The sequence below is a fragment of the Equus quagga genome, chromosome 19 (assembly GCF_021613505.1).
Source record: "Equus quagga isolate Etosha38 chromosome 19, UCLA_HA_Equagga_1.0, whole genome shotgun sequence".
Taxonomy (NCBI): Eukaryota; Metazoa; Chordata; class Mammalia; order Perissodactyla; family Equidae; genus Equus; species Equus quagga.
This window is the reverse complement of record NC_060285.1, coordinates 11,378,797-11,395,631: the sequence shown is the minus strand read 5'-3', so window position 1 is coordinate 11,395,631 and position 16,835 is coordinate 11,378,797.

The following is a 16,835-nucleotide window of genomic DNA, read 5'->3' as shown; positions in this document are numbered from 1 at the left end:
CCCGCCGGCTCTCCCGGCCGGCGCGGCGGGGTCGGGCGGCCCGCCCACACCTGCCCGACCTCCGGGGGCGGGGCCGGGACGCGAGCGCTCAGACCCTGGGCGCCGCGGCACACCTGCCCCCGACACGCGGCTGCGGCTCCCACGCCCACGGCACGCCCCCGCGCGAGGGCCCGGGCACTCGCGGCGCGGCCTCTGGGCGCATGTCACCCCAGCACACGGCGTCACACCAGGACACGGTGTCACACCCCCGGTGCACACGTCACACCTGCACACAGCGTAACATCCCAGGGTACGCACGTCACCCCAGCACACAGTGTCCCACCCCACGGTGCACGCGTCACACCAGCACACAGCGTCACGCCACCTGGCCCACACCAACACCCAGCATACTCATACAGAGCTCCCACAGCACGCACGTCCACATAACCTACGCATCACACCAACCCTGCGCACGAGCCACACAGCGGGTCGCAGTCCTATCTTCTCCATCTCCCAGGAAATGGCCACGAAGTGCGGGGCGCGGGCTCAGCTTCAGGGAACTCCCGCAGGCCCCTCCCCAGAGCTCTCCCAGGTGGACGCGCTCCATGGCCTGCTCAGCCGTGGGGCCGCTGGGGCCCTCAGTGTGGGAGCACTGCCTGGGAGCCTGGGACCCTGATCCCACCCAGGCCTCTCACCTGCTCCGACCTGGGCAAGTGCTTGTCCTCTGTGGCCTCAGTGTCCCCAAACAGACTGCCAGCTCTGACACCTTCCCTCAAGCTCCAGGGCAGCCCCTGAGGGGGCAGCGAAGCACAGCAGTCACGGCGGCCATCAGAGACGGCGTGGGAATGCTCAGGGCGCCACTGCTAACTCCCGTCCTACACAAAGTCTCAGGGGAGGACGTGGGCTCCGGGGACCCCAGGTTTCCCAAAGGGTGTTCCTCCAGATGCTGGACCCAGAAAACCTTGGAGTGGTTCTGTGGTCAAAGTCAAGGATGTCTAGAAATGCCCCTCCGCCTCCCCCTCCCCCTCCGGCCTTGGGAACCTAGTGGTCACTCACACAGTGAAGTCTAAACCCGCATCTGCTGGCACAGGGGACACCAACTCTCCATGCAGCAATGAGTGCCCGCCAAGAGTGAGGATTGGCGGGGGCAGAGCTGGCGAGGACAGAGCTGTGGACTCCCCAAACTCCTTCAATGCCACCCGAATTAAATGCCACGTGTATTTGTGTCACTTATCCAAAGAGATAAAGTTGCAACAAACAGAAGCTCTGAAAAGCCCTGCAGTAAAGAAATCAGTTTCACTTTATATGTCCTGGTGTCATTTACCAAGCTTGAAGAACCACAGAAGTTTTTGTCATTTTTTGTTTGTTTCTGTTTCGGGGATCACCTGTTTATGTCCAGGGGAAATGCTTTGGAAGTACTGACTTCCAGTGCAAATTCCTCAATGCACAGAGGAGGAAGGAGAGGCCCAGTAAGGCAGGGAGCTTGCCCAAATTCACACGGGGAGCCCAGCTCCTGGCCCTGCTTTCTCCTCACCCAAGCTCTGTGCCCATGTACAAACCAGGCCTTCCTCCTAATACACCCCTTCCTCTCTGTGGCCCCCCAGTGTCCTCGGGCTCTTGCACTTGTCCCACCAGCAACCCTGCTCATTGTGAATATTTTTAACTTGGCCAGGAGAACGGGATGGAAGCTTGGAAAATGCGTCTGTGGTTAATTATTTTCTCACCCAGAAGCCTAAGCTGGCCCAGAGATAAGGCACCGAAACCAAGGAGCCTGCGGAGAAGCAGACATAGAGGTGAGGGGACACCGGGTCTGAGCAGGGGGTAGCTGGGTCCTCCTGGGTGCCCGACACTCCTGGGGAAGCTGCAGTGCCCATGGGCACCACACTCATATATTCACATGCACAGTGACACTCGCAGGCACAGTGACAGACACACAGTCACACACACAGTGGGCATAGAGCCAGGTGGGAGGCAGATGGGCACACATCCGCTTCCCCACAAAGCGGAGCAGCCTCATCCGTCTCGTGTCCCTGGGCACCCATAGCGCCGAGGGTGGGAATGTGCAATTAAGCATCACCTCCCTTGTTGTGCTCTTGTGGGTTCTGCTACATTCATCTTCTCCCTACAGCCACGCCAGGAAGGCAGGGAGACAGGAGTCTAGGCCTCCACCAGGAGCCCTGGGTCCTATCGCAGGCTCATTGCCATGGGTGCTGTTCTTCTGAGCCTCAATTTCCTTGTCTGCAAAAGGCAGGTGGTGAGTAATCAGCTACACCTAGAGAGGGAGACGTCTGCGAGCAGAGAAAGTGCCCTAGGGACATACATGTGACCTTAGTTATGTCTCCTTGGACAAATTCCTTCCCGTCTCAACTTCTACATCTGTAGAATGGGCACCATGATCCCCCTGTGCAGGGACTGCCTCTGAGCTGCAATTCCTTCAGTTGTGAAATGGGCACAGCGCAGTCAGTCCTCTTCCCGCTTTGTAGCAAAGCGTGTCCCCACGCCTCAAACCAGCCCACACCCCACCCCCTCTGACCCCGCTGGTCCAAGCCCCTAACCCGTGCACCCATGGAGCTCTGGACCATAGTCCGCTCTGCAGCCAGAGGGATCACTTTAAAAAACGGCTAAAACCCTCCAAAGGTTTCCCACCAAAGTGGAATAAAATGCAGACTGCCCCCAGACCCTGCCGGCTGCACCGCCCCCCGCCCCCCAACCTCCCCCCACTGCCCGCTCACTCACTGGCCTCATTCTGTTCCTGAAACCAGTCGGCTTTCCCCACCTGAGGGCCATTGTCCCGCCTATTCCCTCTGCCTAAATGCTCCTGGCATGGAGGTCTCCTTCTAGCTATTCAAGTCTCTGATCAAATGTCACCTCCCTTGGGACAGGAGCATCCAGGCAGGGAGAGCTCCCCGGCACGGCTCCCATGCAGCCCCGAGCCACTCCGGGCTATTCTTGGCACAGCGCTTCTCCCCATCAGACATGTCCCCATTTCTCGCTTTCTTTACCTGTGTGGTGTCAGCTTCCACTCCAAGAAGAGAAATGTCCTTGGGCAGCAGGAGTGGGCCAGAATGTTCCAGGATGAGTGAGGATGAGGAGTGGAGTAGGACAAGAGACGAGGTCGGGGGGGGGCAGAGCAGAAGGCCTTGCAGGTCATTGTCAAGACTTTGGTTTTCCTTTTAATCAGTAGTAATCCTGTGTTACTATGTCTTTCCCAAACCAGCCTCAAAGCCCACAGAGTCAGGGACCCACGTTTTCACTCCCTCCTTCAGGGATGGCCCCAGCCCCAGCCCCTTCTCTCCCTCTTTAGCAGCCTCTGATTGCAGCCCAGGAATTGGAGCCTCAGTTTCTCTCTCCTGCTAGACTGTAAATGTGGGTCATGGTGAACCCGGGCTCCCCCAGACTGATCTCACCTTGTCTGGCCATCTCTTCACCAAGAGCAGGGCCTGGGGTACATCCATCGATATGTGGCAGTGCCCAGCACAGGACCGGCACACAGTAGGTGTTCAATAGGGGACTGGTGAACAGACCCAGGATTTGGGGAGATGCCTTCTGATGGGCTGCACCACACAAGAGCCGGACCAGCCCCGGGGTTCAAACCCAGTACAACACGCGCTTGTGATCCTGAGAACGTTCCTAGATTTCTCCTTGCCCTTCATCTGAGGGCGCCTAGCAAGCTGACAGGTGGATGCTAAATGCAACACTCAACTGAGTTGATGCAGCGACGTCTGTTTCCCTCCCCACCGCCCAGTGTCCCCCTCGGACACCTCTGTGCAGTAGGTCCCTCCCCTGAGACCTTTCCATGGGGGTGGGGGAGGAATAGGCAGGCTGGGGAGTCTTTTGTGGCTGACCATGGGAGTCTGGGCTGGAAGAGTCTCTAAGACGACCACTTTATATTAGCTGTAAGAAAGAAGGAAGTCCTGCCATTTGCAACAACATGGATGGACCTCGAGGGCATTAGGCTCAGTGAAATCAGTCAGACAGAGAAAGACAAATACTGTATGACCTCACCTGTATGTGGAATCTATCAAAACTAGTCTCATAAAACAGGGAACAGATTGGTGGTTGAAGAGGGGCAAAAGTTACAAACTGCCAGTTACAAGAAAAATAAGTGCTGGGGGTGTCATATACAGCAGGGGGACTAGAGTTAACAAGATTGTGTTGTTTATGTGAAAGATGCCAAGAAAGTATATCTTAGAAGTTCTCATCACAAGAAAAAAATAATTTGTAACTACATGAGGTGATAGATGTTAACTAAACTTATTGTGGTCATCGTTTCACAATGTATACATGTATCAAACCATTATGTTGTACACTTTAAACTAATACAATGTTGTATGTCAATTACACCTCAACGAAACTAGGGGGAAAAGACTACCATTTTACAGAAATTGAGGGAACTGAGGCTGGAGGCTTCAGTGGCTTGGGTGAGTGCTGGGCTCCCCAGGCAGAGAGAGCTGGGCACCCTGAGGCTTGGCTGCAGGAGCTGCCCTTCAGCATCACGTGGTTGAGCTGGGGACCCACAGGGACGAGAGGGAGAAAGGGTGGCCCTGCCTCCACCTTCTCTTTCCCCCATGGCACGCCCCCCCCCAGCAGCCTTGGCAGCGGGGGGCAGTAGGAAGGCTGACTCACCCCCATCCCAATGCAGATCAATTACAGAGAGATTCAAGCCTGCCTGGCCTTGAGCTCCCCCAGGGTCTGGAGCTGAGCTGGGCTGGAGGTTTCCGTTCTGGGGCGTCTGGGGCTGGGCTGGGAGAAGACAGAGGAAGCGGCCAGAAATAGAAGCTGTTTCTCCAGCCCGACCCCCCTCACCGTGGCTGTGCTACCCAGCGCCATCACTGGTCCTCTCTGTGCCTCCGTTTGCCCCTCTGCCCCCTAAGGTAATCGGAGGGAGATGCCCATCCAGGCAAGCCACCGGCGCTCCTCCTGAGAGAAGATGGCGACCCCAAGGGGGAAGCAAAACACAGCCCAGGGGCTGCCATGAGAGCACGAGCCGCCTGCCAGCTCAGCAGAGAGTGCATCCAGGAGGAGGTGGCCACCGGGGAATGCTGCCTGGGGTGGGAATTCCAGAGAAAGGCCTGAAGAATCATCCCAGCTGAGTCAATAGGAAAGGGAGGGCCGGGGACCTGCCAGCTGATTCACTGGGCCCCATGGCTCGCATGCCTTCTTCTGCCGTGCCGTCCTGGTGACCGACCTCGGGATCACACAGACCACACTCCAGTGAGGGTTTGACTCTTGGCCAGACTGAGGAGTGAGATGATAACAATGGCGTGCCGTTAAATGAATGACTTTATGTAAAGTGTTGGCACAAAGCTGGCACTCGGCGACGACAGTAGCGAACGGTTTTGAGCGCTGTATTATAGAAAACGTTTTCCAGAATTAGCTCCTTAAATCTTAACAAACTCATGAGGTGAGTCCTCCTATTCTCCCCATTTTTCAGATGAGGACACAGCTAAAACACGTGGAGCCACATAGGCGATGTTGTTGGTCCCGTGCTAAGCATGGGGCGGGGGAGGTCTGCCCTGTCCTGTGTGACCCCCAGCCCACCTGCCAGCACAGTTCCCCGCCTAGTCTCAGTGCGCAGCCCCGACTGGTGCCCTGGGCCAACCTCTTCAGGTAAAGCTGCCTGCAGTGATAAGACAAGGGAATCCTCAACTCTGCCCAGCGCCATAAAAACCAAAGCTGGGAAAGAGGCAAGAGAGGGAAGGGCCGTCCACATACCAAGAACAGCCAGTGCAAAGGCCCAGGGGCGGGAAATCTCACATTATGTTCCCAAAGGGCCCTTCACTAGCTCACATTATGTTCCCAAAGGGCGTTCCTCTCACTAGCTCGAACTTGCACTTGCACATTCCAAGCCATCAGTCCTGCTCTCCCAAGTCCCCGTGACTCAGAACCCCCCCAGGGGAGGAGATGAGGTGAGTGGGCGGTCCTGCCCAGGAGGCTGGTGAATAATCATCCCAGTGGCTTCACCGAGGGAGCTCTGACCCCTGCCAGGTGCTGAACTCATTCCCTCTCACGCAACCCCGGGGGGCGGGCCCAGGTAAGGCCTCTGGGGAACCAGGTTAGATGCCTGCTCTGCCCCTCGCTTGTGACTGGACTCTGGGGAGCTGGACCCTCCTCTCTTGCCCCATTTTCCCCACCGTGCCATGGGGCGGCCAGGATGACATGAACAGCAGCACGGAGCCCCACTGCCTGCTCCACAGCCCCTCTCCAGGCCTCGGTCTCCTGCTCTGTGAAACGGGTGGGTCACACCACCTAGGGGACAGGCTGTTCAGAGGAAGAAATGGGCCAGTCCTGCACACATCAAGCGCCCTCCACCCCGCGAGGGCTCGGCCTGCTGGGAGGAGCCGGACTCTGGCCCATCCGGCCCCTCCCGGCCTCCCCCGCCTCCACACCCACCCTGGTCCTGGCCCCTGCACCCTCGGACCCCACTGAAACCTCTGCTCTAGTCCCGCCCCGCTGTCTGAAGTCCTTTCCCTCCCTCTTTTGTGACTGGCTCCTCCACACCCTTCCCTGCCCACAGGTCCCTCCTCAGGGAGGTTTCCCTGTCCACCCTGTGGAAAGGACGGCCTCTATTTTTCTGTCCCCACCTCCTCTGTTTGCCCTTGGTAGCTCTCATGAAAATCTGTCAACTCTTGGGGCTGGCCCAGTGGCACAGTGGTTAAGTTTGCATGTTCTGCTTGGGTGGCCCGGGGTTCCCCGGTTCGGATCCCGGGTGCGGACATGGCACCGCTTGGCAAGCCATGCTGTGGGAGACATCGCACATATAAAGTAGAGGAAGATGGGCATGGATGTTAGCTCAGGGCCAGTCTTCCTCAGCAAAAAGAGGAGGATTAGCAGCAGATGTTAGCTCAGGGCTCATCTTCCTCAAAAAAAATAAATAAATAAAATTTAAAAATAAATAAATAAAAACTGGCTTATAAAAAAAAAAAAACAATCTGTCAACTCTTGATGTATTTGTCCACTTCCATCCCCATAGGATGTCAGCCCCTGAGGGCAAAGGTGTGTCCACCTCCTTCACTGCTGCAACCCTAGAGCCGGGCCCAGCGCCTGGCGCACAGCTGGCACTCCAGGATACGGGGAGGATAAAGTAGTGAACGAACAATACGCGTCAAGTTTCCCATGCGTCTCACACACAGCAAGCTCCCAGAGCTCAGAGGAGACAGGACCCCAGGCCTGGGGCCGTAAGCAGAACCGCCAACATCGCCGAGCGCTTGCTGGTGCCAGGGCCCTACTGAGCGCTTCCTGTAGATTAATGCCTTTAATCCTCACGCCAGACCCGGGGAGGAGCCGCTGTTACTACCCCCACTTTATGGAGGAGGAAACTGAGGCTCCGAGTTAAGCAGCTTGCCCGAGGGCACCCAGTTCGGCAGTGGAGGATCTGGAATTTGAACCCAGACACACAGTTTTGCCCTTTGTTGTTTTTTTTTTTTTTTTTTGATAGATTTTATATTTTAGAGCAGTTTAGGTTCACAGCAAAATTGAGCAGAAGATACAGAGATTTCCCATCTGCCCCCTGTCCCCCCACATGCATAGCCTCCTCCATTATCATCATCCTCCACCATCAGCTTGATTTTAAAGACTGCCCAACGCTGCAGACAGGAGGGCTCCCTGGAGGAGGCAGGGAAGAAGCCAGGTCTGGAAGAGTGGAGCAGATTCCTGTGGCACAGACAGGGGACTTTGCTCCTGTGGCAGGGAACTGAGTGTACCTGTGCGGCTGGCAGGGGTGGAGTAGAGAGGGCCTGGAGGGAGCACTGGGCAAGAAAGTTACCTGGTGTTCCGGTTACCTCTTGTTGCATATCAACCCACCCGAAACCTTGCAGCACAAAACAACAGGCACCATTTATTTAGCTCCTGAATCTGTAGTTCAGTTGCTCTGCTCCTCTCTGCTCACATGGCATCAGCTGGGACACCTCAAAGGGCAGCTAGAGGCCAGACAGCTGGGGCTCCCCAGGCACCTCGCTCTCTTTCTATGGTCACTGCATGGTCTCTACAGCATGGTGGCATCAGGGCAGCCAGCTTCCTATATGGTGGTTTCAAAGATGGGTCTCCAAAGAGAGACAGAGGAAGCCACTGCTCTTCATGACCTGGCCCTGGAAGTCAGCCAGTGTCATTTCTGTCATGCTCTATTGGTCAAAGCAGTCAAAGCTCGCCCAGGCTGGGGGTGGAGTCAGGAGGGGATGGGGGGGCAGGGCATAGACTGTACCTCTTGTTGGAGGAGTAGCGAAGTTTCAGAACACGTGTCGAGTGGGAAACACTGTGCCAGATGTTTTTGGAAAATTTCTTCTGCCACAGCAGGTGACAGGGGCTGGATCAAGGTGCCAGCCAAGGAGCCTGCTCTGCCTGTGCATAGCAGATTCAGTCTCCAAGTCCTGGGTCGAGGTGACCTGACGCCTCAAAGCTTTTTGTAAAGCTTTTAAAAATTTTCTACTTGGGTATAAAACACAGTAAGGTGCACAGATCTTCAGTGGGAGCTCACTGGTTGTTTACCTGTGTATACACCCAGGTGAGCACCACCCAGACCAAGATGCTCAGCATTTCCAGGGCCCAGTCAAGACTCCTCCAGGGGCGACTCCTCTCTGTCCTCTGTCGCCATGGATCGGTTGCACCCATTTGTGTTCTTTCATGTCTGCGGTCTTTCATTCACCATGCGTCAGCGAGATTCCTCCACGCAGGCACGTGTATTTGCACACTGTCCGTTCTCATTACTGAATGGTATTGCGTTGTGTGAATATCCTGTTTAATGGGCATTTGGGTCATTCCTGTTTGGGGGCTGTTACAGATACTGCTGCTGCGAGCATTCATGCACACGTCTTCTGATGAACATGCACAGCATTTCTCTTGAGTTCATACTGACAGCGGGCTTGCGTGGTCATGGGCTTAGGGTGTGCTCAGTCTCAGGAGCTCTGCTGAGCAGTCTTGCCACGTGCTTGTACCAGTTCACAGCCCCCGCGGTGGTGCGTGCATCCCACAGCTGCACCCACACTTGATGCGGTCAGTTTCTTTTTGCCGATCTACTGGAGGTGAAGTGGAAACCGGTATTTTGAATGAAATCTCACTATGAACCACCGTTTCTTTTTTCTTCTTTCTTTTAAGGCTTTTATTTTTCTTTTTCCTCCCCAAAGCGCCCTGGTACATAGTTGCATAGTTTTAGTTTTGGGTCCTTCTTGTTGGAACCACCATTTCTAAGACAAATCAAAGGAGATGAATGAAAGTAAATACAATGCACCTTGAGGGGGCGACGGGAGCCTCTTGCTATTGCTTTCTTTGGTTTGGGTTTATTTTATGGGTTCATGCCTTTATTGAGATGTCTTTGTGTTGTTAAACTAAAAGTAATAACATGAAGCATATATAGGCCCATCTTGAAAAACTACTTGATAGAAACGAGCAGCCGAATAAGAGACGGCTCTAAATAAATGAATGCAGAAATGGAGAGGCTGTGGGAAAAGGCATTGAACCCACTTCAACAGAGAATTAAAACTAACCAAGGGAAGAAGTTATGGTGAAAAAACAGAATGTAAATGTTGTAAACTCCAACAGGGCCGGCCCCGTGGCCAAGTGGTTAAGTTGGCACGCTCTGCTTTGGCGGCCCAGGGTTTCGCAGGTTCAGATCCTGGGCGCGGACACGGCACCGCTCGTCAGGCCATGCTGAGGCAGCGTCCCACACAGCACAACCAGAGGCGCTCACAACTAGAACCATGTACTGGGAGACTTTGGGGAGAAGAAAAAAGAAGAAGATTCGTAACAGATGTTAGCTCAGGTGCCCATCTTTAAAAAAAAATAACTCCAACAAAGCAAAAACAATATAAACAATAATAACTGGGAAGAAGGTAGCAAGAGAAGAGAGAAAATGTGTGAAAGAGCTAATTCATCTTTTATTTCAGAGCCAATTTGTGCTGATTAAATAGAAACATGTAGTTTTTCAAAAATTACTCCAAACATTCCAAGTGAAAGATAAGATTGTCACACTAGATAAAAATAACCAACCCAACTGTGCGCTACTCACAAGAGACATGATCTTAATATAAGACAACAGAAAGACTGAAAACAAAAGGATGAAGAGAGATATATATCACACAATTAACCAAAAGAAATCTGCTGTAGCTGTCACGATGTTACAGAGTAGACTTTAAGGTAAGAAACATTACTAGAAATTGAAGGGACATTTCTTTTTTATTTTTTTATTTTTTGAGGAAGATTAGCCCTGAGCTAACATCTGCCTCCAATCCTCCTCTTTTTGCTGAGGAAGACTGGCCCTGAGCTAACACCTGTGCCCATCTTCTTCTGCTTTATATGTGGGATGCCTGCCACAGCATGGCTTGCCAATCGGTGCCATGGCTGCACCCGGGATCTGAACTGGTGAACCCCGGGCCGCCGAAGCGGAACGTGTGCACTTAACCGCTGTGCCACTGGGCTGGCCCCGAGAGGAACATTTCAATCAGGACGTTGTCATAATCCCAAATTTGTATGCGCCCAATAGCAGAGTTTCAAAATACAAGCAAAACTTAATGGAACCAACAGGAGAAAGAGACAAATCTATAGTCATGGTAGGAGACCTTGACACACATCTCTCAACAATTTACACGAATTTAACAAAGTCACTAGATATGGCATCAGTATTCAAAATCAACTACGGCCACACTGGCCACAAATATAAAACAACATTTTAAAACTAAGACCATTATTTTTTTTTTTTTTTTAAAGATTTTATTTTTTCCTTTTTCTCCCCAAAGCCCCCCGGTATATAGTTGTATATTCTTCGTTGTGGGTCCTTCTAGTTGTGGCATGTGGGACGCCGCCTCAGCGTGGTTTGATGAGCAGTGTCATGTCCGCGCCCAGGATTCGAACCAACGAAACACTGGGCCGCCTGCAGCGGAGCGCGCGAACTTAACCGCTCGGCCACGGGGCCAGCCCCAAAACTAAGACCATTAAACTCCTAGAAGATAATACGGGAGAAAACGTAGGGGACCCTGGATTTGGTGACGACTTTTTAGATACAACATCAAAGGCACAATCCACGAAAGAAACAATGGATAAACTGGACTTCATTAAAATTTAGAACTTCTACTCTGCAAAAGACACTGTCAAGAGAATAAGAAGACAAGCCATAGACTGGGAGAAAATATTCCAAAAGACATATCCAATAAAGGACTATTATTCCAAAACAGACAAAACTCTCTAAAACTCAAGAATAAGAAAACAAACAACCAGACTAAAAAAGAGAGGGAAGATCTGAACAGACGCTTCCAAAGACGCACAGAGGGCAAAGAAGCACGTGAAAAGATGCTCCACATCGCACATCATCAGAGAAATGCAAACTAAAACAACAATGAGAAACTACTCTGCACCTCTCAGAACGGCCCAAATCCAGAACACCGACGACACCAAATGCTGGCGAGGACATGGAGTAGCAGGAATGCTCACTCACGGCGGGTGGGAACGCAAAATACTGCAGCCACTTTGGAAGACGGTTTGGCGGTTTCTCACAAACTAAACGAACTCTTTCCTGTGATCCAGCAACCACATTCCTTGGTATTTACCTAAATGAGTTGAAAGCTTAAGTCCACACAAAAACCAGCACACAGATCTGTATGATGGCTTTATTCACAAATACCAAAACTTGGAAGCAACTAAGACATCCTTCAGCAAGTGAATGGATAAACAAACTGCGGTACCACTGTGGTATTAACGGATAAACAAACTGTGGAATATTACTCAGTGCCAAAAGGAAGTGAGCTATCGAGCCATAAAAAGACACGGAGAAACCTCTAATGCATATTACTAAGGGCAAGAAGCCAATACGAAAAGGCTACATTCTGTGTGATTCCGACTATATGATTTTCTGGAAAAGGCTAAACTATGGAGACAGTAAAAAGATCCACGGTTGCCAGGGCTCAGGGGAGATGGATGAACAGTGGAGCCCAGAGGGGTTTAGGGCAGTGACACTATTCTGTAGGGTACTATAGTGGTGGGTACATGTCATCATAACTTTGCCCAAACCCACAGAATGGACAACACCAAGAATGAACCCTAATGTAAACTATGGACTTTGTGTGACAACGATGTGTCATTATAGCTTCATTGCTCAAAACAACGGGAGGTTGACAGTGGAAGAAGCTATGTGCACGTGGCGGCAAGGGATAAATGGGAACTCTGTACTTTCCCCTCAGTTTTGCTGTGAACCTAAAACAGCACTAAGAAATAAAATCTATTAAAAAAAAATGAAACCATCTATAGGAGCATGAAAAGCATGACTCCCTGGGAGTAAATCACACAACAGATGTGCAAGACCTCTACACTGAAAACTACAAAATATTATTATGTATTAGTCATTAGGAAAATGCAAACAAAAACCACAATGAAATCCCGTTTCACACCTACGAGAATTGCTTTTATCAAAGTGACAAAAAATAAGCGTAGGCCAGGACGTGGAAAAATCTGAACGGTCTCACACTGCTGATGAGAGCATGAAACGGTGTTAAACACGGAGCTACCATGTGTCCTGGCAACTTGACTGCTAGGTATAAAATACTCAAGAGAACTGACGATACATGGCCACACAAAAACGTACACACGATGTTCACAGCAGCACTATTCATGACAGCGCCAAAGTGGAAACACCCCAAAGGCCCACCAGCTGATACACGGATGAACAAAATGTATATGTTCATACAGTGGAATATTATTCAGCCAAAAAAAGGAAAGAAGTTCTGATACATGCTACAACATGGATGAACCCTGAAAACATTATGCTGAGTGAAATGAGCCGGCACTGTAGGCCACATATTGCATGACTCCATTTATATGAAAAGTCCAGAACAGGCAAATCCATAGAGAGAGAAAGTAATTAGTGGTTGCCGACAGCTGGGGGAGGAGGAACAAGGAATGACTGCTAATGGGAGTGATAAAAACATTCTGGAATTACATAATGGTGATGATTGTACAACTTTGTAAACATACTAAAAAAAACATTAAATTGTATGCTTTACGTGGGTGAATTTTATGGTTTGTGAATTACATCTCAATTTTTAAAATTTTAATAACACTACTGTGTGAAATTCAATAAGATCTGAATAAGTTGGGGGCTATATCATTTTATGGACTAGAAGACTCAATATTGTAAACACGTCAATTCTTCTCAGATTCCTCTACAGATTCCACGCAATCCCAACCAAAATCCCCAAAGTTTCTGCCCTGAAATTAATAAGCTGATTCTAAAATTTATCTGGAGATGCAAAGGGAAAGCCATTTATGTAAAACACAAAAATAAAGAACAGAACTGGAGAACTGACTGTACTGGATATGCAGAACCATTGTAAGTACAGGGATTTAGACGGTGTGGTGTTGGTACAAGAACAGACAGACAGACAACGGGACAGAACAGAGTCCAGAAACAGACCGACAGCTGCTCTGTGACGAAGGGACGCTGCCGTGCAGTGGGAGAGGAAGACCTTCGCAGTAAACAGCACTGGGTCAAGTGGATGGACTATTGGGGGGAAATGGCTCTGGACCCCGTAATCATTTCCTGTGGCTGCTGTCAAAAATTACCACAAACTTTTGCCTTAAAACAACAGAACTTTAGGGGCCGGGCCCGTGGCCAAGTGGTTAAGTTCATGCACTCCACTTCAGCGGCCCAGGGTTTTGCTGGTTCCGATCCTGGGCGCAGACATGGCCCTGCTCATCAGGCCATGTTGAGGTGGCGTCCCACATAGCACAACCAGAAGGACCCACAACTAAAATATACAACTGTGTGCTGGGGGGATTTGGGGAGGAAAAAAAACCAGTAGAACGTTAGACCTTCAGAGTTCTGGAGGTCAGAAGTCCAGAGTCAGTATCACTGGGCCAAAACCAAGGCATCAGCAGGGCCAGTCTCCGTCTGGAGAATCTCGGGGGAATCTATTGCTTGCCTCTCCCTGGAGTTTCTGGAGCGGCCAGCACTCCATGGTTCATGGCTGCATCAATTCAACCTCTAGGTGAGCACCTCAAATCTCTCTATCCCTCTCTGCTCCATCTTCATGGAGGCTGCTGCGCGTGTGTGTGTGTGTGTGTGTGTGTGAAATCTCCCTCTCATAAGGATACATGTCGTTGTATTTAGGGCCCAACTAGATAATCCAGGATAATCTCTCTATCCCCAAATCCTTAACTTAATCACACCTGCAAACACCTTGCCATATAAGGTGAGAGGTTCCAAGGTTTAGGATGCGAGTATCTTTGGGAGCCCGCTTTTCAGCCTGCCACAACCCCTACCTCACACCATAAACAGAAATAAATTCCAGACCTAAACGTGAAAGATTAAAACAACAAAGCTTTAGAAGGAAGCGCAAGAGAACATCTTCACGACCTTGGAACAGGGAAGGGTTTCTTAAACCAAAAAAAGAAAGCATTAACCACTAAAAGGAAAAAAGATAAATTGGATTATATTAAAATTAAGAACTATGTTCAACAAAAAACATATTTAGAAGAATTAAAAGACAACCCACAAAGTGGGAGAGGATCTTTGCAACACATATATACAGCAAAAAACTTCCACTCAGAATATATAAAGAGCTCCTACAAATCAGTATGAAAAAGGAAGACACCCCGAAAGAAAAATGGGCAAAAGGCTTGAACAGATAAAAGAGAACACCCAAATGGCTAAAATGAAAAAGGCAGAAAATCCCAAGTGTCGGTGAGGATGTGGAGTAACCAGAACCCATGGGAATGTAAACAGTTACCATCACTTTGGAAAACTTTTGGCAGCTTCTGCTAAAACAGATCAGACACAGACCTTTGACCCCGCAGTTCTTCTTCCAGATTTATACCCAGCGTGTTCACCAACAGACACACCCCCACTGGAGTATTCATAGCAACACTGTTTGTAACGGGCAGACCCTGGAAACTCCAAACGTCCATCCATAGTAAAACGGATGAGATAAAGCGTGGTAGCCTCACACAGCCGAGCTACACAGCCAGGCGAAGAGAGACTGTAAAACTACAGGCAACAACACGGTGGGTCCCACCACATAATGTCGATCGAAAGATGCTTCAGACAAAGAGAACACGATTCCATCTACACAGAAAACAAAAGCAGATCAAAATCTGAGAGGTCAGGACAGTGGTTCCCCGTGCAGGGCGTGGGAAGGGGCACGAAGGGGGCCTCTGGGGGCTGGTTGTGTGTCTTTGTCTGAGTGCCGGCTCCATGCTGTGTTTGCTCTGTGTACACTTACGATTTGTGTATATATATGTCACATGTTACATGTATATAAATATGTTCTATTTCAATAGGAAATCGTACCTCCAAGACAAATTATATGTAATTACATGGATTAAATGCAAAAAAGTCATTAAGTGACAAAAGCAAGCAGAGAACATATATTGCATGCCATCGTTTGTTTAAAAAATGGGGGTAGTGGCTGGCCCTGTTGCCTAGTGGTTAAGTTCTGGGTGCTCCACTTTGGTGGCCTGGGTTCGAGGGGTTCAGATCCCAGGCGCAGACCTACTCCACTTTTGTATGTGGCGCAGACCCACATATAAAATGGAGGAAGACTGGCACAGATGTTAGCTCAGGGCCAATCTTCCTTAGCAAAAATAAATTAAGAACAAAAAAAAAATTAAAAAAAAATTTTAATGGAGGGGTGAATATACATGTGTGGGTGTGTTTATATGTATATCTACTTACACATGCATAGGCATAGGTCATCCCTGGAAGAATGTGGAAGAAACCGCCATCAGCTTGCCTTTCAGAGGGGAGCTGGAGGCCGCATAAAGTTTTTAAAGCATATTTTTAAAACTATTAAGCAATTCACACATATGAAAATGTTTAGAGAAAAACAGTGAACACCTAAAATTTTTTTAAAAGACCCATATTTGGAAATTACTGGGAGGCAGCGAGGTGCACACTGTACGCCCAAGAAACGCTGAGTTCTGGGTTATTCCGGTTTCTCTTGGGGTCAGAGAACTGGAAGCGGCCCCCGGGGGACCCGCGTGCACCTCCGCCCCCTTACAGACGGGAAAGGGACACCCCCAGGAGTCACACGCCCCCCACCATCCCCATGCACCTGTCTGGTTTTCGCGGCGTTCGAGTCAGACGGAGTAGAAGGCTGTGTGACCTTGGCAAGTCACAGTGTCTCCAAGCCGGGGTCTCCCAGTCTGAAAAGTGGGGGTAATAACCCCATTCATCCTGAGGCCCGCAGCGCCCGATGTGCAGGCGGGCAGCAGGCGCTCTGTCGGCGGCCGCGACTTGTCCGCAGGGCAGGGACCCGCCTGCAGCCTCCGTCCGCTCCGCTCCGAGGCGGACACACGGGGGCGCCCGCCCCCCGCAGGTCCGGCCGGGTCCCAGCCCGTGAGGGCGCTGGAAACTGAGCCAGCCGGGAGGTGGCCACTTCTGCGCCCTGGGGGCGGAAGGGTCAAGACAGGGCGCGTCCCTGCTAGAAGAAGGCAGGACTGGAGGGGCTGCGAACTCAGCAAGGACGGGAAAGGGGAAAATACTCTCTGTCTGGCATGGAGCGCTGGGATCAGAGTTTAGGATCTTGGTGCATGGTGGCCCCTAGAGGGCAGGTCCGCCTGGAACCTGTGACTGCGACCTTATTCGGAAAAAGAGTCTTCGCGGATGTAATTCAGACGAGGGTCTTGTATCATCACCAGGACCCTGTGCCGCCTCCTCACTGTCTCCCTGCGCCAGTCTACCCTCCAGGCCATCATCACTCTGTGGCTGTGGTGCTCAGATCTGCCATGTCACTCCTCTGCTCAAAAGCCTGCCATGGGGGCCGGCCCGGTGGCGCAGTGGTTGGGTGCGCACATTCTGCTTTGGTGGCCCGGGGTTCCCCGGTTCGGATTGCGGGTGCGGACATGGCACCGCTTGGCAAGCCATGCTGTGGTAGGCG